Raw genomic sequence first — 8,381 nt, forward strand, 5'->3', positions numbered from 1 at the left:
CTTAAATTAGTCATGGTATGGGTTAATGGTTCTTGAAAAGAGTCATAGAAATTTTAAATTTTAGGGGTAGAAGAAATCTTAATGATTAGCAAAACCTTCTGCTCCAATGCACCTACAAAAATAAAAGTTCCAGAGATGCTAAGTTTTGCACATAGCCAGTGGAACCCAGGGGTCCCAGCCCAGTGAGGGCTCGGGGTTTGTACTTCATTTGTAAAGAATCGCTTTTTTTTTTTCCTCCAGCAAAATTATAACCTCAAGTTGCTATTTGCAATGTTCCCTTTTATTTTTCCACAAACGTACCTTGCATTGGCATAGCATTCTAGCTTTCAGAATATTTGCACTTATTTTCTCATTCGATCCTGACAATAATCTTGTGCAATGTGGTGAGTGGAGGGTTAAGTAACATTCCCATTTACCGATAAGGAAATTGAAGTCTCCAAGTGACTTTCCCACGATGACGAACAGCTAGTAATTGATTGAGGGAATTGAGTATGAAGCTCTTTACCAATCATCCACTTATTTCCCTAATTGTCATTTTTTCCCCAGCTTTCTATTTATTGAGGAAAAATACAGCGTTGGCAAAAGTAGGTGTACAGTCATGAGTATGAAAAGCACTGAGTTAATTCTTGTATTATTACTTATTAATTATTGTACTGTTTTCCACATGAACAACTGTTAACCTACTTTTGCCAACCCCGGTAATGTGTGGCTCATGAGGAAATTGGCATAACCTTCTGATGACAAATTATTCAGGATCTTTTTATTTTATTTTATGTTTTTATGGACTTTTTTAAGAGAGAGAAACATCCCTCGGCTGCCTCCTGCATGCCTCCCACGCAGGCTCGAGCCCTGCAACCACGAAACAGCCAGCAACCCATTCAGGGTCTTTTTGTTACCTTGAACTGCAATATCCAGTAGGCAGCCTCTAACCACCTATGGCTATTTATATTTAAACTAGAGGCCCGACGCACTGATTCGTGCACCGGTGGGATCCCTCCAAGGAATCCCAGGTTGTGACAGGGCGCAGGCCAGGCCAAGGGACTCCACCAATGCACAATCGGGGCCAGGGAGGGACCATCTAGCCCAGTCCCGATTGGCTGGACCCCAGCAGCAAGCTAACCTACCGGTCAGAGTGTCTACCCCCTGGTGGTCGGTGCGTGTTATAGTTACCCGTCAAATGGTCACCTAGGCTTTTATATATATAGATTAATTAAAATTCAATAAGATCACATACTCAGTCCCTCGATCACACTAGTCACATTTCAAGTGATCAGTGGTCACACACGGCCAGTGGCTATTCGGTTGGACTGCGCTGATAGGAGCGTTTCCTTTGCATCAGACAGTTTGCTCGGACACCCTGGGACAGTTGGTAGACAAACCGCGGCTTGCGAGCCACATGCGGCTCTTTGGCCCCTTGAGTGTGGCTCTTCCACAAAATACCACGTGCAGGCGCGCACGTACAGGGAACGTTGTGGAGTGAAAGAAGATGTAGTGTCAAGGATTGAGACTTCCTTTAGGAGCCACATGCCAGGGCAGCGTGGCCTCTACTTGGAAATGCTGTCATTCATGATGTAGAGCAACTTGCTATTTCCCCTGCAGCCAAGGGAGTTTTGTCTGGCTGTCCTGCGTAGGCATAGGCCACCCACTTCCTCCTTTGGCATTTTCCTTATTGATGTGGTAATTTCCAAAATGCATTTTAGTCACCTTGTATAAGGTGGACAACTTTGCCTTTCTTCGCTTATTATTAATAGACATCTAATAATTCATCTAAATGTGGAGGTGTGTACGCTTTGGGGCACGGTTTTGTTTTCTGCAGGGAGGAGTGATTTGGCATCCATCTGCCTCCCCCACGCCCCACCATTTTAGTTGATGGAACTGAATTGGAGAAGCAAAAAAGCACCTAAGAATCAGAATATATGGGTTAACTTTCACTGCCAACGTCATGGGTACAGAGAGTCTTTATGATAAATAAATGTTCTAATTTAGTAGAAATTCTTGATGCTACTCAGTCATTGAAGAGGGCAAAACTGTTGGCAATACTGTTCCAAATCATGACATTTGTAAAATGCCACTGAGGTGGCTGTTACACTTCTTCTTTACTATTGGTCATCTGATAGTCTCAGCAGACACGCCTTGACTCATTCTTTAAATTCCAGAAATTAGACCTCTCTTCAGAAGGGAACCTAGCGTCTCATGACAAGGGCCCAACCACTCATATAACTTCCTTAGATGCTTTCCATCATCTTCACTGAACGTTAGCAGAGAGTGGTATCCTTAATAGCAGAAGGCTATTAAGGAGACTCACAGGTTCAGTTTCTCGCTTTTCAAGCCCAGGAGAAAACAAGCTATTTTGAGTTAATGAGGGGAACCAAACCTAAAGGGATTTCTGTTTTCTCTGTAAGTTGAGTCATTGTGAATTCCCTCCCCTATGTCACAAAGGGGGCTTTTGGGACAAACCTTGCCTGCCCTTCAAGCTAAAGTGACTTCTCTTTAAAAAAAACAACTCATTAAAATTCTGTCACTGTATACCTCTCTAAGTTCCCTCCTCCAAGTACATTCTCTATACAAACTCAAATGGATTAATATTTTATATCTAATTAAAAATAACTCCAAAAATTGTCATGTCACAATGGGCATACATCAACAATGTATTTCAACTTGAACTCTAGAAGAAAAAAAGACCTCAAATTATATGCATGAATATGCAGTGAGTCTATGACTCTTTCAATTACAAAAAAGGAGGATAGGTATTCATGTAAGAAAATGAAGACATAAAATGGAATTCTGTGTTACTGTCAAAGCCACAGAATGCCTGTTATTCTTTCTGGCTGTGTGACTACACAACCTAAATATCTAATTGAAAAAGTAGAAAATACAATTCAATTATTTTACCCTTATTATTGAGCATTTTTTAGACATTTCCCTCCATCAAAGATAAATAAGTCACTTAAATATGTGCAACGTTATATAAAACATTGCATGAGAGAATTATTTCTGTTATGAAATGAGATAATTTATTTTCCAAAATGATTTCTGAAGAATATGATCTGTTTATGCTCAGTGATAATACAAAAATGACTCATCATTTATTTGGAGAGAAATGGATGTTTTTCTAACTTGTAGCTTGAAATATTTATATTTAACTTACAAATTGGTATTAGCATGCATTTAATGCCTAGAAATACTATCAAAAAGTGATTTAGATAAATAGAACAGAAATCATGGAAAACTAACATTCTAGACATTGAAGCCTGAGGATAGTTTTGGTTTGCAAAATAGCATTGGAATGATTTTTTCCTTGGTAGACTCAAAGATGAGAGAATTATTTCTGTTATGAAATGAGATAAATTATTTTCCAAAATGACTTCTGAAGAATATGATCTGTTTATGCTCAGTGATAATACAAATGACTTATCATTTGTTTGGAGAGAAATGGGTTTTTTTTAACTTGTAGCTTGAAATATTTATATTTAACTTACAAATTGGTATTAGCATGCATTTAATGCCTAGAAATACTATCAAAAAGTGATTTAGATAAATAGAACAGAAATCATGGAAAACTAACATTCTAGACATTGAAGCCTGAGGATAGTTTTGGTTTGCAAAATAGCATTGGAATGATTTTTTCCTTGGTAGACTCAAAGAAAGAAAGAATAGGTAGATTTGGATTTTATGGTTTCTGATATTAGTCTGGACAACAAAGCTCTTTAGTAAAGACTCGAGAAAAAAGCAATAGGGTGCTTTTATGAAGGACCTGAAAAGGTCTTCAAGAGAACGTAAAACTTTCCTTTCTGAACTCAATAGAGTATATGACATTCTGTGTAAATTGACACCAAAACTCAGTTAAAAAAAACACCAAAAGGGTTCTTTTATGAAGGACCTGAAAGGATTTCAAGAGAACTTAAAACTTTCTTTTCTGAACTCAATATAGTATATGACTTTCTGTGTAAATTGACACCAAAACTCAGTTAAAAAGTCATGATTTTAATAAAGTAAGTTTGGAATCTAATCTATGTCATAAAATATCAATCCTACCCAAGTTTCTGGAGCATGTATAATGAAATAAAAAAATGAATTCACTCTAAAAAGAGAGTGGCCATGAAGATTGTGTCAAGAGTAGACTGGTAACCCTTACAAAACTTCACAAAAAGATTGGCATTAAATTGACAAAAAGTGTATCTTTGTTTACTCTTATTCTTTATCAATATGTACTTTCTCCAAAGACTGAAATATTTGCAACGCTTTGCAGACTACAGTTCATTAAAAATAATTGTAGATTGAGTGATCTCACAACACTTCTGCTTTAATTCAATGGGAGCCCTCCCAAACCTTATTCATAATGAAAGATCCTGCAGCTACACAAATTTACTTATGTTTTCAGTATGTGGTTATTGGGCCACTAAAAATTTTAGTCATGAGGTAGTTTGTCTATATTAGATGTTTGTCATTCTTTACTTATGAGCATAATGATAGAGCATTTCAAAAAAAAGGTGTCAAGTTAAAGTAACCCAAGGAATTTAAACAAAGGAATGTACAGCAAGCATGTCAAACTCGCGGCCTGCAGGCCGCATGTGGCCCACAATGAATATTTTTGTGGCCCAGGCAATATAATGGTATATAAGAAACGTTTTAATAAAAATTTCATCACTTAATTTTTACAACATCGTGTTATACATAATTATTAATAGTGAACTACAATGTTCGATAATGACTGATTACTATAATCGTGTTGCATTCATTTTCCTTACACGCAAGCGCACCATTTCTCTCCACTAATACTAGCAGCGAATATTTTAGCAGCCAATTGCCACGTCATTAGTCTTGTACTGACTTGTTTGGTGTGTGCAACAAGAAATATTTCTTTTTCGGAGAACACGAAAAATAGGTTTATTTGCGTTACGCTTATTAATTTGTGCAGTTATTCAGTGTCTGGTAAGTTAATGTTCAAGAAAAAATGTTAATTTTTATTAAAATGTTCTATTATTTTAATGTTAGCAAGTACTTATTTATTTCAGCCCTTTGTATTTAGCATGTCTCTATCGAAATAAACCTACATTTTTGTGAAAATTAAAGCTTTTGTTTTTTTGGGCCCACATAAACTTAAACCTTGTTTATTTGGCCCATGTTAGCCTTTGAGTTTGACATGCCTGGTGTACAGAATCTCATCATAGCTTAGACAATAGTAGTAATCTTTGATTTGATTGTAAAAATGTATGTTTTAAAGTGTTTGCTTATTGTGCTAGAATTGAATAGAAGATGGCAAAAGGTCAAAAACCATGTATTTGCATTCCAGACGTGAAAAAGAAGAAATGGTTCCTTTTCAAAAAGGACTGCTACGTTTATCCTTTTTAGAAAGGGCAACATAAAGTAGCATGTAGGGGTTTAGAAAGGCAGCTCTATACAGAATACAGAACAGAAGCAAATGGTTTCTCTTTTTACTTAGGAATTATTGTCTAGTAGGTTTTAATTTGTATAGTTGCAATCATGTCAAACAAAGGCCCCCCGAATGGATTTACATCCCATGGTCAAGAACTGACAAAATGGGGTATAAACCACAGACAGTGGTTTGATTTGAAGGAGAGAGAAGGAGAGATGAGCAAAGAGGGGGTACCATTGTTAGAAACAAACAAACAAATCTCTTTGAGATGAGAGTTTCACGGTTAGAGATTCTCTACACTAGGCAAGGATAATTATTATATTTTAATGTTTTGAAAAGGCATTTGGCTGGAAACCTTAATTCCTAAAAACTCTTTATCAAATCTACTATTTTGAAAATAATTTTGGCTGACTCATTGTTTAGGCATACTGGGTTTTTTCCACCCCATGAACTGGGGAGTCTAAGCTGGGGAGCAGCTATGGCTTCTGTGGGAGAACAGTGAATTTCCATTGAGTGGAGGAAATAGTGAGAGGAACCAAAAGCCTTCGCTGTGCTCAAGGAAGGATTTATACTGTATATTTGCCAGAATGGGTAGAAAAACATCTAAGCTATATGCTTTTAATCAGTTTAACTGGAAGCAGTCAAAATCCCAATAAAATAAATCTTAAGAATACTATTTACATAACAGATTTAAGTGACCTTGAATGTCTTTTTAAACTCCAATTTATCATGTATAAACCCATACTGGGTTCATATGCAATGCATTAATCATCAACCGTATAAAATAAGCTACATAATAAAATTAAATTAAATCTCAATTTATCAAAACATTAACATGCTAACAGCTACCAACTTTGTTAAGTTACAGTGTAAAGATGAAATAAATAAAACACTAAAATCACTGTACCAAACAATGTAATTGAAGTTAAAAATGCTGTTTTTTGTGGTTCTTTTTAGAGAAAAATAACAAGTTATTTACTTTAATGCAGTGACATTTTATTTTGTGATTAATTTTAAAATAACATTGTAAAAACTACAAACTCATTTTAATTTGACAAGCAGTTGGTAATTAATTTTCAAACAATGCTATGGGAACCCAGAAAGCATTCTTCCTTTGACATGTATTTTATAATTTATTTTAAAACAATGCTGCACAAATCTGCAAAGGCATAATTCATTTGGGAGTTCATTAATTATGCAAATGAGTTGCAATTAACAAATCTGTTCCTAGGATGGCATTTGCATAATAATGAACTTCATGTTTGTGACATTATTTAATAAGATACCTTTGTGCATTTTTAAACAAAACACTCCTGTGAATACTATATGATGAGATGGGGTTGAAAATGAACATCTAGTCAATGAGATTCAAAACTCTACCCAGACAAATGTTGTTAAAATAAACAGAACTATATGTAATTCAAATAATAAATATGGATATTCTTTTTAAAGCACAGGGTTTTGATTAATCTCAACTTCCCTAAATATCATAAGACTTTAATTTACATTTATAAAGCCAATATACAAATCAGGTTTAAGCAAAATGAAACAAGCAAAGCTATACACTTCAATTAATATTTCAAATGAAGGCAGGTCAAACACTATACACGTGAACCTCAAACACACACTTTTCAGTGGGAAGAAAAAATATAACATTGAGTCAAAAGACTCCCCTTTCCAGGGGGTTATGGCAAGATGACCACAGAACTCAGTTGGCATTCATTTATTTAATCAGTAATCATTATTGAGCATTTATGCCAAACTATACTGAGGTTAGGGCAGTGGTCGGCAAACTCATTAGTCAACAGAGCCAAATATCAACAGTACTTCTTCAAAATAGACTCGCCCAGGCCGAAAACCGACTTCTGCGCATTGGCCACGAAGTTTCAATCGCACTGTACACGCGCCCACACGTGGTATTTTGTGGAAGAGCCACACTCAAGGGGCCAAAGAGCCGCATGTGGCTCGCGAGCCGCAGTTTTCTGACCATGGGTTAGGGCAAATAAAAAGAAGAATCAGTTGTATGTCTACTTTCAAGTGGCATGAAGCCTAATGAGGGACACAGGCATATAAACACTAAAATTCAATGGAAGTTATGAGAGAGAGAGAAATGCAAAGTGTTAGCAAGTACAAAGGGTAAGAAGAACTCACTCAGTTTGGTGGGATTCACGAAGGTGCCATAGATAAGGGTTGAAATATTTTGAAGGATGGGAGGAAGTTCACCATTGGGTAAGAAGGTCAGAGTATTTGAGCAAAAGGAAACCACATATACAAAGTCATGAAATAGTACATGATAGGAAAAATGCAGAGAAGATCCACTGACTTGAAGCAGAGGCTAGGTGTGGGCAGATAAATGCTTTTGGAGCAAGACTGGCAAGTGTCTTAGAGATCCAGTTTGAAATTGTAGAATGATCATGAAAACGGTGTTATAGTGGATGGGTTTGGAAGGGACAGAGCAATGGGTAATTTTCTCTGCAGTTGGTCAGTAGCAGAGTGTCTTGAATGATTGGTGATGAGTGTAGGGTGAGATCAGGTGAATTGATAAGCCAAGTATTTGCCACTCCAAAGCGCTGTGACTCTGATGAGCATAAGATCCTATGCATCTATCATATGTTTTTCCTCACTATTTGTCCTTTATTTGTGCTTTTAACCTCTCTGGTCACATTTCAGTTTGAACACAAGGATCTCTTGGGAATCACTCCATGCCCTAGCCTCACCAACTTTCTGCAGCTAGGGAGTCCTCCAAACCTAGTCTTGTCTATTCTCCACTTAACTAAATTCTACCCAGCCTCCAAAACTAAATCCTCATGGCTTTGAAATTTAAGTAAGTAAATCATCAAATGGCAAAATACAGTCACCCAACCAGCCAAACAAACTGGTATTACCTTTGGAGCCACTTAGTATTCCTTGCCCAGTTTTATTCCAGAATCCCATAGTAGAAAAGTATGTGGAAAGAAACAAAAGGAAATGTTCATAAGACTAAAATTGAACAGCCCCACTTCAA

This window comes from Myotis brandtii, unplaced genomic scaffold (assembly GCF_000412655.1).
Source record: "Myotis brandtii unplaced genomic scaffold, ASM41265v1 scaffold112, whole genome shotgun sequence".
Taxonomy (NCBI): Eukaryota; Metazoa; Chordata; class Mammalia; order Chiroptera; family Vespertilionidae; genus Myotis; species Myotis brandtii.